Here is a 17513-nt window from a genome sequence, read left to right as displayed (position 1 = left end):
CTTTCGCATCATCCACTCCGGGATGAATGAAGAGATGTTCTTTAGTATAGCCACGCACAATCTCACTGTGGTCGGAATGGACGTGGAGCTTATCGAAGCCACTTAACACCAATTACCTCATGATTACTCCCGGCCAAACGATGGACGTTTTGGTCTCACGACCAAAATCCCGCCGCTACTATATGGTTTTTAGTCCATTTGTGGACACCAATGCCCCATCAATAAAAACATCACGAGGGGGGTATTCCAATACTAGGGCAGTTATAACCACTCCGGAGACTCCGTGTTAATTGAGCTTCGGGTTTTACCAACAAGAGTGATGCCGGAAACTTCACTATTCAATTGAGGAGTCTGAATAGCAAAAAGAACATCCGTCCAAGGTTCCGACCAAAATCACTAGAACATTATGATGCAGATGTCATGAATCAGCAGCCATGTCCAGCTAATAAAACATGTCTTGGTCCAGGGAACACTACTATGCATTCCGCAGAGAAACTTGAACAACATAAGTTTTTCGGCTCCGTCAATTAGCATTCTCTAGGCATACTACAAGTAAGTAAATTGTTAGACCTGCCAAATTTTATCCTATTTGTTAGGATTGAATATTTCTCTCAAACCGACAGAGTTGATACGGGTTGAAATATTCTTTAAATCAAACACAATTTAACCGGTTAAAAGACCTTTGATGTCTTAAAGGTAATGCGTTAATCAACATCTAAATGTCTCTACAACGTTATGTTTGTGGTGTGTGCAGCAATATAAATGGAGTCTACAACAGAACTTTTCCGGATCAACCACCTACCTTGTTCGACTTCACCGGAAATGTTTCGGCCTTGGGGAAGCTGCCAATGTGACTACAAGTGTTGAAGATTGACTATAATGACGAGGTTGAAATAAGATTCCAGGGGACCAATTTCGGGCAGCGGAGAATCACCCAATGCATTTACACGGGTATAGCTTTTATGTCGTCGGGATGGGCGATGGAAATTTCAGTGAGACCGATATATCAAAAGTATAATACGGTAAATCCACCATATGTCAACACCGTCAGACTGCCCAAAAACGGGTGGGCAGCGATCAGATTCAAAGCCGATAATCCAGGTACTATGATTTTATCGCTACTTGCACGGATTTATACTTGTATACGAATGCATAATTGACAGATTAATCTACTACGGGTGCTTGTAGGAGTGTGGTTCATGCACTGTCACTTAGAACGCCATTCGAGTTGGGGTATGGACGCAGTCCTCATCGTCCGAGATGGGAAGAAAAAACATCAGAAGGTTCGTCCGCCGCCCAAGGACATGCCTCCTTGTTCCGTGTCTTCGTCGTGATGAAGTGTTCTTTGAGTTCATTGACAAGGCAAAGGCAAATTGATATCTCAATGGGAATAAAACATCTGTATCTTCGTTCGATTCATTGTATTCTTTTGCTATAAGCGATTCGAAATGTACTTGCCTGTTGCCGATAATAATTCCAGAAATTTAATCGATAGGGGCAAAATCTTCAACTATGTTGGCTAATAGATGTGCTCTGGAGAAAGGATTGATCACGCAGTCAAATTGTGTGAATTTTGTCTTCCTTGGGACCTTATCTCTAGTGAAGGTTTCATCATATCTGGAATTTTAGATTTAGCTTGTGAACGAGAATTTGTTGCGATTAATCTACTCTTGAACGAGATAGTTAGCATTGCAATGTCGGTATTGCGATAAAAAAGATAAATCATCCCATCGTTCTCGAATACTTAAAGCTATCAAAACGAGAGCAGGGTTTGGTATAGTTCATGTCACTCAACAAAATTAGTATACTAAGTAATGTGACCGGTTGCAAGTGATGAACTTCTCAAATTAGTTAGCATCGTTTCAAAAAATATCTTCACTTAGCTTTAAGATGATGTCGACTGTCACAAAATAATTGAAAGTGCGCACGTGTTTCTTAAAATTTATGTGAAGCATTTAAAAAAGTGCTTAATTAAATTATATTACCTACTTGGCTAAAAAGATGACAGAGTAATTACAGTTGGGACTTTAACTATTTAACTCCAAAACACGTGCGACATGCGTCATTTAATTAGAACCACTTGCTAAATTTTAATGACGACACTTCCACTTGTGCACCAGAAGATGCGGTCAATAGATGATGAATTTTTTTATTTTTTATTTTTTGTCAAAAGACAAACACGTGGTTCTGGGGTTTCGATTATAGTGTGACCATAGTGTGAATAGATTATAGTACTCTTGTTTTATACGAGGGTGGCAAAAGAAAATTGCAAATTGGAGCGGTTGAGGGGAGATACTGAGAAAGAACACTTACTCCATCATTAGTTCACATGAACAGAATTCCTGTTTTGGAGACATCGGGGACCTTCGTCTCGCAACAGCTGATCTTCTTCGTGGAAAAAGATGGAAAGAATCTAAAGGACATTGCACACTTTGCCCCTTTGTGAAACCCACCTTGCTTTCTTTAACCCCCCAAAAAAAAAAAACCACCTTTTTGGGTCCTCAAATGTTGGGATTTATGATTTGAGAATGGCGAAATTGTACATTTTGCTAATTTGATTTGTAATATGATGTCTGGTCCTAATGACATTTAGATACATTGATTCGAAAGTCAGATATACCTCGAAGCAAAGCAATCTACAACCATGTTAATAAATAGCTAAACAATGGTTCTAATCATCATACAATTTTAATTAATTCTTTTTGGGTTTTCTTCAATGAAGACTAATTATATTATATTCTAACTTAAGGTGAACATGCTTGATGTACTATTCTAATGACATATGATATGACTTAATTCTAACATAGCATACAATTTTAATCAAAAGACCTAAATATGCAATCACTATGACATGGAAGTTGTCGGGCAGGGGCTTGCTGCCCGGAGAGGCAGCGAACGGTGTGAGCTTCGGAGGTGTCCAGGAAGTCTCGGCTATGTTGTTTCACTAAGCAGGGCAGCCGCGCTTTGTCGTCGCTTTTTGACTGCAGTAGCGGCGTGATGGACGTTGGCAAGAAGGAGCGCTGAGCAGAGAGGGTAGCGGTGGTGATGATGGGAGAACGGTAATAATTCGAACAATATCGAATCAACGCATCAGAATAAAATAATCTCCCCTCTTGTGTAAACTTAATAGGAATCGATATAGTAGAGTAAAATAAATACCAAGCACGCGAACACAAGACGATTTTTTTACGTGGAAAACCTCCTCGATGTGAGGAGATAAAAACCACTGGGACCCGTAGTCCACACTGAAAATCTTCACTATCAATAAAATTGTTCTTCTCTAGCAAATACTAGAGGTACATAGCAGCAAACACCTCAAGAACATAATTATTGGTAATACACATGAACTTCACAAGAGATCAAGGATAAATCTGACCAAAAACATAGGTTTTGATCAATTCACGAAAAACCTGATGTATAGAGCTTCAAACGAAAATCAAATCGTTCAGATTCGATTAAATTGTGCCACGAACATACTGACAAAAGTTCAGCTCAATCGGACCACGAATCGACCTCCGACGCCAAAACTTGATGTAAATAAGATATTGCCTCAAACCCCATATTTTCTGCTTTCTCTTTTTCTCTTTGTTGTTGTTTCATTTTTTGCTGCTACCCCTTTATATAGATAGTGAGAAAAACCCTATTTCCTCATATAACTTATTATATGGGCTCAAGCCTTTTGGGCTTGCAACTCATTAGGCTTCCTCCACATAGGAGTGAACCCAGCTAACAAATCTCCCCCTCACGACAATGTGGAGGGATTCACCATCCCTACTATCAAACGGCAATGTTCAAGCTTTTTTCTTGGTAGAGTCTTCATCATCATATCGGAGCCATTATGATCCGTATGAATTTTCTCAAGTTCCAACAACTTTTCATCTAGAACATCCATTATCCAATGATATCTAACATCAATAGTTTCGATCTAGAATGAAAAGATGAATTCTTACCAAGATGAATTGCGCTTTGATTATCACAAAATAGCACATACCTCTTTACTTGAACCCAAGTTCTTCTAAGAACTTCTTTATCCATAGCATCTCTTTACTAGCTTCAGTTGCTGCAATAAATTCAGCTTCGGTTGTAAAAAGTGCAACACACTTCTGTAATCTTGACTTTCATGACACAGCTCCACCCGCAAAAGAAATCAAATATCTAAAAGTAGATTTATGAGTATCAATATCTCATGCCAAGTCGGAATCGTGTATCCAACTAACTCAAGTTTCCCGGTCCCGAAACTGAGTTTCAAATTTGAAGTTCCCCGAAGATACCTCATAATCAACTTCACCGCATTCCAGTGCTCTCTACACGGATTTGACAAATAGCGACTAATAACGCCAACGCATGCGCCAAGTCCGGGCATGTACATACCATCGCATACATTAAGCTTCCTATAATCAAGCATATGAAATACTTTCCATATCTTTCTTCTCTTTATCAGTCGTAGGACTTTGCATCATATTTAACTTAAAGTGGGCAGCAAGAGGAGTACTAACCACTTTAGCCTTGTCCATGTAAAATTTCTGAAGGATCTTCTCGATATATTTCTCTTGCGACAAAAATAACTTCTTAGCATCTGTCTCGAGCACTTCGATGCCAAGAATCTGCTTTTTGCCGAGCCCAAGTCTTTCATGGCAAAAGACTTGCTCAACTGTTTCTTTAATAACTCAATTCTTGAAGTATTCTCACAACAATCAGCATATCATTAACATAAAGCAAGAGAATAATAAAGTCATCATCATAAAATTTTTGGACAAACACACAATTATCTCAGGAAGTCTTCTTATGCCCCGTTAAATGTCATAACTAACACAAATTTCTTATACCACTGTCTTAGTGCTTGTTTTCGGCCATAGAGACTTTTCTTCAATTTGCACACATAATCCTCTTTCCCTTTCACTTTGAAACCCTCAAGTTGTTCCATGTATATCTCTTCCTCCAAGTCACCATGTAGGAAGTTCGTTTTTAACATTCATTTGCTCAATTTCTAAATCTAGGCTAGCTGCAAGCCTAGTACCATGGATAAAGACATTTTCACTACCGGAGAAAATATATCATCAAAATCAATACCCTTTCTCCGACCAATCCCTTAACAACCAATCTAGCTTTGAACCGTGGTTGTAAAGTATGTTCATCTTGCTTCAACCTATATACCCACTTGTTCTTCAAAGCTCTTTTACCTTTAGATAACTTCACCAATTCAAAAGTATGATTATCATAAAGTGATCATGCGTCTCATCTCGCATAGCATCGAACTAATTGCTTTTGTACTCATCTTATTGCTTCATATCACTGCGGTTCACCCGCATCGGTCAATAATACATACTCATCTTCGTAATACCTGGTGGAAGGTCATCGGTCTCTAACGGATCTTCGGAGTGGAACATCTAGTGGAACATCTAATTGAGCCTCAGTTCGGAATAGTATTATCTATTTCAACATGTTCGGGAACATGCGTTATTTGGAACATTGACTTCCTGCTGCTCTTCATCAACCTGGGTAGGAATATTTGTAAGAGGAACTGGATCTAAATCAACCAGATTATCACTAACCTGTGGTGCTGAAATCATCTTCGATTTCTCAATATCCTCTATTGTTTGATCTTCCATAAACACAACGTCTCTGCTTCTTACAATTTTCTTTTCAAGTGGATCATAAAATTTGTAGCCAAGCATATCCTGTCCATAACCAATAAATATGCACTGTCGTGTTTTTACATCAAGTTTAGACCTCTCATATTTGAGAACATGCACAAATGCTTTGCACCCAAATACACACAAATAATCATAAGAAACTTCTTTGCCTGTCCAAAATCTATTAGGAACATCAAACTCTAAAGGAACGCATGGAGTAAGATTTAATGTATACACAATTGTACTTAAAGCCTCACCCTAAAAGGATCCAGATAGCTTTGATTGTGAAAGTAAGCATCTTACCCTTTCAACTAGTGTTCTCGTTCATTCTCTCGCCTAAGCCATTTAACCGAGGCGTCTTGGGAGGTGTCTTTTGATGTCGAATACCTTGTTGTCAAAGTATTCATCAAAAAGGTCCAATATACTCTCCCCATTATCAATTCATGCATTTCAATTTCTTTCCAAATCTCTCTCTAACCGAAGCCCGAAATTGCTTAAAAGCATCTAACACTTGATTTTTAGTTTCAAGGTATAAATCCAAATTTTCCTTGAAAAATCATCTATAGAAGTAACAAAATAAAGAGAGCCACCAAGTGATTTTGTTTTCATAGGACTGCAAACATCAAAATGCACTAAATCTAGAATACTTGACTTTCTTGAAGGAGAGGAGCTTTTAAATGCAACTCTGTTCTGTTTTCCTGCTAAACAATGAGCACACTTCTTTAGCGCTGAACTTTTCAATCACGAAAGGAGCTTCTTCTTGGCCAATATTGACAAACCCTTCTCACCGATGTGACCGAGCCTCTTATGCCATAACTCAGCTGCATCTTCACTATCTTGCATTAATTTTGTCTCAAACAACTTTGCCCGCATAATGTATAACGAAGAATATATTTCACCTCTAACCACAACAAGAGAACCTTTGGTAAGTTTCCATTGACCATTACTGAAGGTGCTGCAATACCTCTCATCATCCAACTTACCTGTAGAAATCAAATTCAAGCGGATATCAGGTATATGTTTAATATTATTCAATACTAACCTTGTGCCATTGCTGGTTTCTAGGCACACATCACCGATGCCTACAACTTGAGCTAGTCCATTGTTTCCCATCTTCACGCATCCGAAGTCACCGACCCCGTATGATGTAAAGAAATCCCTACGAGATGTAGCATGAACGGATGCACCACTATCAATTACCCAACCGGTCTCATGAGAAACAAAATTCACCACATCACCATAAAAATAGTGAGAAAGTCTTCTTTAAGTGCAGCGACACGATTGTCATCACTATCATCATCACTTTCTTCTCTTTACCTTTCTCCTTTTGTTTCTCCCTTTTAACCGGTGACAAAACCTCTGAATATGTCCCTTTCCGGTGACAATAATGGCACTCAACATTAGCAAATTTATTATACTTACCTCTCGCTTTTGTCTCGACTTTTATCTCTATTTCTCGGATCTCGAGACTCACTTCTCCCATTTTCTTAACAACCAAGGCATCGAATGTGAAGAGGACGATCCCCGTGTCTTCCTTCTCATCTCTTCATTCAAAAATACTACTCTTGGCTAAATCCATGGTAATTGTACCATCCGAGGCAGAATTAGACAAAGATGTTCGGAACGTCTCCCATGAGTTCGGCAAAGTACCAAGCAACCATAGTGCTTGTATCTCATCATCAAACTTGATTTCCATCGTAGCCAACTGATTTATAATTCCTGAAAAGAATTTAAATGATCACCAAACGAATACCATCATGATATCTCAGAGCCATTATCTGTTTCATCAAAAATAACTTATTATTCCCAGTCTTTCGAGCATATAACTGTTCAAGCTTATCCCATGTACGTGTTTCCTCAATAATATGGTTTAAAACATTATCATCTACCCACTGCCTAATATAACCACACACTTGACGATGAAATATATACCATTCAGCGTTAGTTTTATTCTCTCGTTCCTCCTCAGCAAATACAAGCAAATAAAAATCTTTCACATATAAAAGATCTTCCATCTTCCCTTTCCAGATATGATAATTCGAACCATTCAGTGTAACCATTCTACTCGTATTCGTTTCCATTATTTAACACAAGGCAGAAAAAATCAAGCAATAACCCCGTTGCTCGATACCACTCGATGGGAGAACGGTAATAATTCGAACAATATCGAATCAACGCATCGGAATAAAATAATCTCCCCTCTTGTGTAAACTTAATAGGAATTGATATAGTAGAGTAAAATAAATACAAAGCACGCGAACACAAGACGATTTTTTACATGGAAATCCTCCTCAATGTGAGAAGATAAAAAACCACGGGACCGGAGACCACCTAAAAATCTTCACTATCAATAAAATTGTTCTTCTCTAGCAAATACTAGAGGTACATAGTAGTAAACACCTCAAGAACATAATTCTTGGTAATACACATGAACTTCACAAGAGATCAAGGGTAAATCTGACCAAAAACGCAGGTTTTGATCAATCTACAAAAGACCTTATGTATAAAGCTTCAAACGAAAATCAAACCGTTCATATTCGATTAAATTGCGCCACGAACATGCTGACAAAATTTCAGCTTAATCGGACCACGAATTGACCTCCAATGCCAGCTTGATGTAAATCAGATATTGTTAAACCCCATTTTCTTTCTTTTTTTCTCTTGTTGTTGTTTCCTTTTTTGCTGCTACATCTTTATATGATAGTGAGAAACCCTATTTCCCATATAACTTATTATATAGGCTCAAGCCCTTTTGGGCTTAACTCATTAGGCTTCCTCCACATGGAGTGAACCCGGCTAACGCGTGAGGTGTCCGTGCGCGTGGGGGCAGCGCGAGGGACCCACGATGAACGGAGAAGACTTCTTTCTCTTTTTTTTTCTTATGTCCTCTTTCGCGTTTTCCTTCTGCAGAACGTGCCCACTCTCTCTCCTTGTCCTTTTGTGTGAAAGGGCTCCTCTTCCTTCTCTCTCTCTACTTGCCATCCGTCAATTGTTGTGAACCCCACTAATCGTGAAGACTTCATGATTATACGGTGAAAGAACTAGGTCTAGCTTTATGCTAACGGGCTTAATTTTGGCCTTTCAAAGGTAATGGATTCTAATTTCAAGGCCTTTTACTAATTCCAACTCCTACGAGTTAAAATTAGTTCAATTGAGCTTCCAAATAGGACTCTCCCTCCTTGTCAATTTTCTGACCAGCAGGTATCTATTTTTTTTCTTTTTGTGCAAGCGCATAGGTATCTAATTAGCTTGGCCGAATTTGCTTCTTTCATGAGTTTAGTCCAATCAATTTAAGTTCAGAACTTTGATTCACCGCCGGTCCAATTTTAATGCCATTTATGAACTTATTTATTAATTAATTTTGTTCCTAATACCTATATGTAATATTGTAATTTAACTAATATATTTTTTAAGGAGCTGATTGATTCCTAAATTTCTATATTACTAACCGAGTCGTCAAAACTTAGGTGTCAATAGAGTACTATATAAATAAATAAATTAAATTGCATATAGATATTAAGACATTTTAATTTAGCCTATAAATTGATTTGATTGGTGCGAGACACACCGAGCTCAATTTTTGATAAGCCCGTAATTCCTCCATGGTGGCCGAAATTACTTGTGCCATGCACATGGATGTTCTAAATTGGGAAAGTCGATTTTTGAGAAGTAATTGGGAAATTTTGGTCAAATGGAGTACTTTCTATGCTGGAAAGTTGATTTTTGAAAAGGGAGGGATCCCTTCCTTGCGCACATCCGGGGCCCAAGGCGCGGATGCACCGCCATCCCCCCTCCCCACACACCACCGGCTAGGATCACGGAGCATCTTCGATAGTGCAGGGCCTAGAGAAGACAATATTATGGCTTGGGAGAGGGATGACGGTGCGTCCACGCCTTTGCCCCTACATAACGTGTTTCAAAGCCGTGAGAGCCGAAGCCCCAAAGTAGACAATATTACATAATGGGAGACCTGGGTCCTTACAAATGGTATCGGAGTTGACTCCCGACCGTATGTGGAGCCACAACAAGGATGCTGTGCTCCTAAGGGGTGGAGAGTGTGACGGCCCAGGTGGCGGTGCACAAGGAGGAGGGATGTCGGTGCGTCCACGCATTGGTCCCCAAGCATGCGCAAGGAAGGAATCCCTTTCTTGTCCCACATTGCTTAGAGGAGTCCTAAGTTAGTTTATAAGGCTTGGGTTCTCTAATTTGTGTAACGCGTTTCACACATGCTTCCACTATGCTAAGAACAAAGCCTTGAGGGTCGTCGACTAGGATGGCAGTGCGTTTCGCCTCGCCCCTACATAACGTGTTTTAAAGCCGTAAGGGCTGAAGGCCCAAAGCGGACAATATTACACAAAGGGGAGGCCCGGATCCTTACGAGCACGGTCAATTGAAAGGATGCCTTGTGTTGTGGAGGGAACATGTCAATTGAAAAATGACTGCTTGAGGAATGAATTACGTGCCAATGACATGGTGTCGAAATACATTAGGAAATTCCATACGTTGGGGATCTTCTCCGGTTATGAGGCAATATGGTGGGAATAGCATCAGTTTAAGGAAAGCATCTACACACCTCAATTTGATACTTTCTGTTTCGTTCTTCCTACATTTTTCATCAATTCCAAAAATAGATCTCTAACGAGGGAGATTTTTGGATGCAACGTAAGACATTTCCCGTCCTCCTAAACTAATAATTGTGTGTTGAAATTCATTAGTTTGGGAGAAAAACGAGAAAATACAATTGTACTTAATTTGTAATGATTAATTTGGATGGATTGTTGATGTCATTTAAAGCAAAAAAGTAAAAATTAAACGATTTTTATTTGATTGGTGTATTGGAAGATTTTCCTGAAAAGAAGTCATTTTCTTGATTGAATAACTCCACTTATAGAAAACAAGATTTGCTTGTATGGATGACCAAATCAACAGGATCTTTGATTGTTTTATTTTAACGGCTACCGTAATCTTCTAATCAATTGTCCAATGGCTAAGTATGGAGATTGATTCTAACAGAGTTTGTCCAATCAATGGGAAGTTTTGGATTCGAGAAGTACAAAAGAAGACCAAGGTGCTCAAGAGAGATTTATCAAGAGAAAACAATTCTAAAATTCAAGATAGCTTCACAATCTTTTATTGTCTTAAGAGAGCTTACCATTGTAATCGTTTAAGAAGTGTTAGTAGAGTATTAGTGCAAGATAGTGACACCTATTAGCTTGTGTGTGAGCTTTACCAACTTTGAGAAGAAGTGCTTCTAAATAAGCAGCAGCACTCACTACTAATCCACTTGCCAAACAAATCATATTATAGGGCTTGTGTAACTTGCCAAATAAATCATATTGTAGGGCTTGTGCAACTTGCCAAACAAATCATAAAAACATCCACTAATCCCTTTTGCTAGCCAAATAATGACTCAGACCAGGTGCTTATTAATCAAATCCTTTAATTAGCTACTTGAACATGTTTTACTTAGGCCTCTCGTAAGAGTCTCTGATTCGGATTTTGTTTTTTTATATGTCACGAGTAAGAACAGACAAATATATTTTCTGAACGCTCATGTTTGGCAGAGGAATTGAGACAACTCGAGACAAGTATATACCACACGGAAAATTAGTAGAGTTGCCATGACTGCAAGCCATTATTTTACATTGGAAAAAACAACTTAAATCATTCCAATGTTGGCTTTTACATTCCTATATTTTGCGATAAGGGGTCCAAAATGAGAAGTAATTGAGATTTAAGGCAAGTATACTCTTTCATGTCTACGGCCCTTGTCTCGAATATCCAAAAAGGATTGCTTAGTCTTCATACGCCATTAATTAACATATTAAGACTGTCAGGACTCAGAATTTTTCGGATCCACAGGTTCTACATAAGGTATCGAGCGGAGAGTATATTTGCGAAACCAGATCATCTTATCAAATGAATACTATAATTTGGAAAAATTACCCAATCAGTCCTAACCTACTATATGGATGTTAATTCAGTTCTAAACATTTTTTTTTTTTAAATGTCAACTTTATTTTATTGATGATATTTTTTTAACTTTTTTGTGATTGTGCATATTAGGGGTGAGCAGCGGTCTAGGGTCGACCACAGACCGACCATGGACCGCTTAACCCTGCCGGTCCTAGTCCGGTTCCCAAGGGGATTGGGTCGGTCCTTGGTCCTGAAATTCTAGGACCAACACCGCACGGTTGGTCCTCGGTCCTAAGAGTTTGGTCGGTCCAACCCTAAACCAACCCTGTATATTATATTATATTATATTATATTGAGATGTTCTATCAATAGCACTAATAGTAATGTTAATTTAAAACTTTTGTTGAATATTAATTATGTGTCGTTTGTTTTGTTTTTAGGTGTTCAGAAGTTCAAGTGAATTAACAAGATGTGAAGTTATATATTCATGGTTTATATTAAGTATTTTGAACTTTTTATGGTTTAATTGTATTTTACTAATGAATTTCGGCTGCACTTTGTTTTTCAATTTGTGTCAAATGGTAGAAGTTTTTGAAGAGTAGAGTAATACTGTAGTTGTTACGGTGATTTGCTAGTCAAGTGGTGTAAAGCTCATTTTTTGGTTGAGTGGACTCTACATGATCAAATGCTAGTCAAGTATTGTGAAGTTCATTTTTTGGTTGAGTGGACTTTATATGATCAAATGCAGGAAAACACTTTTGCATATGTTGTTATGAATATTAAAGATAGATTATCACAATAACTTTCCATCTTGTCCCATATCTCGATGAGCGGTTAGCATGTATGAAATTTCTATTATTGTGCCATCTTAAATTTGCTAAATATGTATTGGTATTTATAGTTTAATTGCACAATGCCGCATTGTCAATGGATGTGTAATTTGAATTTGTAGGTTTGCTTTTTTAGGGAGTATAAAAAATAAGACGAAAAAAATTATCAATCGGTCCCGAGTTGACCATGGAACCGGACCAAACCCATTGGGTCGGTCCGGTCCTTGGTCCCAAGCTCAATAGGGTCGGTCCTCGGTCCTAAAAATTGAGGACCGATACTGTACGGGTTGGTTCTAGGGTTAGGGGGTGGCCTGGACCAACCCAGACCATGCTCACCCCTAGTGCATATATTTAAAGATTTTCCATATCCTCGATTGTCCATATCTTGATTGATTGTACTTGATTTGATTACCTTATGTAGAAAATTAATAAAGCATAAAAATAGACTCATATATTTTTTCACTAGTATCATCGAAATATACAAAAAAAATTCAATTTTTCCTTTTACATAAATTTTTGGGAAAATTTCAAATAATGGCCTGAAATACTATCATTTTCCCAAATAAGAGCTCAATGTGAATATTATTTCAAGTGAAGATGTAAAGTGGCAAAATCGTCTAAATTATTCCAACCATCGAAGAAGGGGAATTTTAGTAAAAAAATTCTAAGTATATTTTTAAATTTTTAAATTTTATTTTTTTTTCTTTCCTTTCCTTTTTTTTTTTTTTCCTCTTCCCTCCCTTGGCCATCATCGCGCCTTGTTGATGGTCGACAAAGGTTGCCAACCTCAAGTGAGGGTTGCCCTCACCGATATCAAGTGAGGGTAGCACATACGAGGGCGAGGGTGAAGGCATTCCTACTAGATCTAACAAGGGCATTCCTCATTGAATCCAACAAGGGTTGCCCTCACTAGTGTCAAGCGAGGGTCGCCTTGGTTAGGCTAGGTGGGCAAGGGCGACCCTCACCAAATTCCGGCATGGGCAACCCTTGCCCGAGTCTAGCCTTTGCCATGGTTGGCGAAAGGAAGAGGAAAAGAAAAGAAGAAGAAAATAAGGAAAATAAAGAAAATAATTTTAAAAAATAAATGATAAAAATGTCATTCGACTAGTGAGGTTAGGCTATTCTTTAAGATTTACATGATTACTTCAAACTCTTATTTGAAACAAGTTTTATTTCAAATCTTTATTTGAAAAAAATTAAGGCACTTCATGCTTTTATTTAAAAAAAATATTCATTTTAGATCTTTATTTGAAAAAATAAGAACACTTCTGGCTCTTATTTGAAGTTTTCCTAAATTTTCTTGTCTATAGTTATGGGCCTCCATAGATGTACATAAGTGACTTAATACTTCTTCTATTGTTGCGTACCCACACACAAGAACACTGGAATCCTTACAACGCAAACACCCCCTCCATCAATGTCTGTTGTCACTACACAGTTGTCACGGTGTTGTCAATCTCCCGTGCACCACTTCAGATCAAGGATGAAATAGCACTTTCAACTTTCCCATCATCATTGTTGCGTAGTGTCAAATCCCTAAGAATCTAACTTTTTTTCTTGTGACTTGTTAACTAGATCCTAAGAAAAAATTATGAATGAGTAACATAATTATACACTGGAATTAGAGACTAATATTCAAATTTTTGCAATCTCAATATTCGACTCAAGCAGAAAACAGTACATTCTTCAAAGAAAGCTTGTCACTTAAAAAAACAAGTGATTTTTATTCGACAAAATCCATTAGTACATCACAAATTAGAAAACAACCTACTAAGAACATAACGATTTTCCTTATCGATGCACTCGTCAATAGAGAGATCCTTCTGAGGGACATGAACGATGGGCTCATCTGAATCAGTTTGCTAGTTTTTGGGCTCATCAATAATGGTTCGCATCTAAAACATCTGGATCATTTGCCCAAACCATACATGTCCTTGACTCTAGCAACTATCGATGACATAATTCAGCATACAACTGTAAAAGGAAATAGCAACAAAAATCACAATTTATTGCCAAGGATAAACGAACATGAAGAGAAAATAAAACCAGAACATCGAAAGAAGCAAAAAAAAAAAAAGGACTGGTATGTAACATGCTGCCCCAATTCTGTAACTAGGCTTAAGGACATGTTTGTCAAAACAGTGGGGTTTCAGCTGGGAAAACTTAGGCCCAGTTTACATTGCACGCTCTTATAAATTACGTCATTTGGAAGAGATAGAAGAAGCAGATTCAATTTCACCCTACTCTCAATGTCAGTTTATTTTCTTCGGATCTAACTTTCCCACAATGACATTGTTTAAAAAGCCATTAGGGGTAAATGTGTCACTTGATGGACCAGTAAAATTAGTTTACTATTAATGTATCATTGGCATAGAAGTTTGAATTTTGTGGTGTTATTATGCCATGCTTTATTAGAAATTTTCCTCGACGGTAACAAATTTGTGCCCGAGTGGACACCTATCTACCTAGAGTATGAAATGCATAGCCCAATTTTTTAAATGAAAGATAAGCACTTATTGGCTGTTCCGTCTAAATAAAAACTCTTTTACGAAAAATTATAATGAAATTCTACGTTATTCAAATTACCTTCTTGTCAATATTATGATTGTGAAAATTTGAGGGTGTCCACTATAAATTAAATTCTGAAACCCTAGAGGCACAAAGCATAAACTTAATCCTAGAAGCAAAACTTCCCTAACAAACGAAAGATACAATCAAAAGTGAGGGTTTCAAGTATCTTATCGCACCATATCCTCTGTAACATGCAGATGAAGGAATAAATCAGGATATTACTTTCTCAAATTACTTCAACAGATGAAGACAGTCTTGACCCTTTTTTTGTTTTTTGTATTAGCAGGGGTTTGATGTGCTTCACAAAAGAAATCACATAGAACATGCATGGACTGTCATGAAGGAAATAAAGCAAGAGATAAGACACTGTTGAGTGGTCAACCTGAAAGCTTATTGACAAATAAGCATCCATGCCTCCTTATAGAGCTGGCGTTGTCCTATTAACTGGTCTTTGGTTCCATCTCGAAATCATCAAATGCCGTTGATTTAACTAATATTCTTCTGTTAATTGGCATCCTGATTAAAAATATATATAATAAGTGTTGTAGGAGTGCTTGTTAATTAAATAAATAAGGAAAATTTCATTGCATCACTGCCGTATCAAATAAGAATAGTGATTTGAAAGTCGAACGAATTTCTTATTAAGCATGATTGATGGGACCAATGGAAAATACACAACCACAAAACTTAGAAAAGTTGAAAAGAAAAGGATAAGTGCACCTCAAACACTAAGAAAAGTTATACCCGACCACAAACAAACAACAAAAGAAGAAATTTTTGTGGGTCATGTAACATTCATGCAAGTTTTCACTATTAATATAGATGTTTTATCATTTACAAATTACAATTAATCCGTTTTCTTGTGTACTATAATTAGCAATTGAATAAGAGTGTGATTCTATAATCCCCTGTAGCAAGTAAAGATAATCCAAAATAGGTACCTGCCGAAACCAAGCACTTTTTGACTCTATCTATGGAATTATTATTTGGCTCAAGATATAAAAAGAAAACAAGAATCAAAAAAAGGAAAAAGCCCCGCACTGCGGCCTTGTATATATGACCTGTATGCCCTCTCCGCCATGGATTTTCTCTTGTCCTTGCCTTCTTCCATTCCCTTTAAATTAAATTACTCCTCCTCTTTGATCCCAAGCACAGAGAGAGAGAGAGAGAGAGAGAGAGAGAGAGAGAGCAGCGAAGAGGTTAAGGAGACTCTTCGATGGACCAAGCTCCCAACCGAGGAAGCTAGAAATCTCCAAGGGCAAAGGTAAGTGCATCGAGCTTTAGTATCATCCCAAGTTTCGATTTCCCAAGAACTCGAGTCATGTGTGATGTGATGCTATGGTTATTTCAGAAATAGGTAAAGGATCAAAGGAAAAAAGAATAAACGTGACAAGATGACCCATGGCTTTGCAGGTTTTGACTATCAAGCTCAAAGAAAATGTCATGTTTGGGCTGGGTAATCTGAAATTGGACTTGCCTGGCTCCCTGAATGCCATCTAAGAAGCAGTTTTGCCAAAGACAGAGTTGGCAACGTCCTTAGTTGGCATGAGGGGAGCCATGCAGGCCCTAATGCATACATAACCCATTACAAGCAGGCAAGCCCCGGTCATCAACATCCTCAGATAAGTCGTTAATTTCACTGGCTTAATTTCTCGTTCACTCCTCGTTAGCCAAGAGCAGCATGTCAAAGGTAGCAAGCTAGGATAAGTCGTTAATTTCACTGACTTAATTTTTCGTTCACTGCTCATTAGCCAAGACGACTTATCCTAGCTTGTATCCTTTGACATGCTGGTCTTCATTAAGAGGATATGCACGACATTTCCAGGATTGTGTGTACGCTTCTTTCTTGTTATTTGTGGATGAGTTAAGCTTTTCTCAACAACATGCATAGATGCGACGGTTCAGATTGAAAATCTTTGCAAAATGGTCCACATAAACTTTAGAGAAGCGTGGTGGGGCTTTAAGACCTTACCACATTGCGGCCTCGCCCTTAAATTGGTCCTCTCTCTCCCTCTATATTTTTGTACTTCCAATACTCTTTTGCTTCTTCCCACTTAAGGGATAACATAGGCCGGTGATACAAATCGAAGTATAAAACTTCTAAGTGAACCCTAAAGGGGCCAGTTCCAGAGAATTTAGAATCAGAACTTGCAACTCCCTGCATGCATGTTGAACTAATTCTAACCTAGCAATATAGTCTAGCTTTAAATGATAAAGAAACCAGTAGGGCCCTGTATTTCCACTTGAATTGATGAGAGGTAATTATGCCCTCAAAATAATGTTGCTCAATTTTTCATTCAATCCTACTTATTGGACCGTCATCTTATATGATATTTCGTGTTTCGTGACATTGCTTATCTTGTTTTCATTTCATTGATTGATCAGACTTCTTGTGTTTTTACTAAAGCACATATAGCATTTTGAATCTTTTCTCCAAATTTCATTTGGCTTCTTTTATGTCACAATGAGTTCAAAAGGATATTAGATATAATTAGAAGATTTTCCATATCTTCCTTGATTTTCCTTATTTCAATGTTCATATACCGTTCTCGAATATGCAGAT

Source organism: Eucalyptus grandis, chromosome 5 (genome assembly GCF_016545825.1).
Source record: "Eucalyptus grandis isolate ANBG69807.140 chromosome 5, ASM1654582v1, whole genome shotgun sequence".
Taxonomy (NCBI): Eukaryota; Viridiplantae; Streptophyta; class Magnoliopsida; order Myrtales; family Myrtaceae; genus Eucalyptus; species Eucalyptus grandis.
This window is presented reverse-complemented; position numbering follows the sequence as displayed.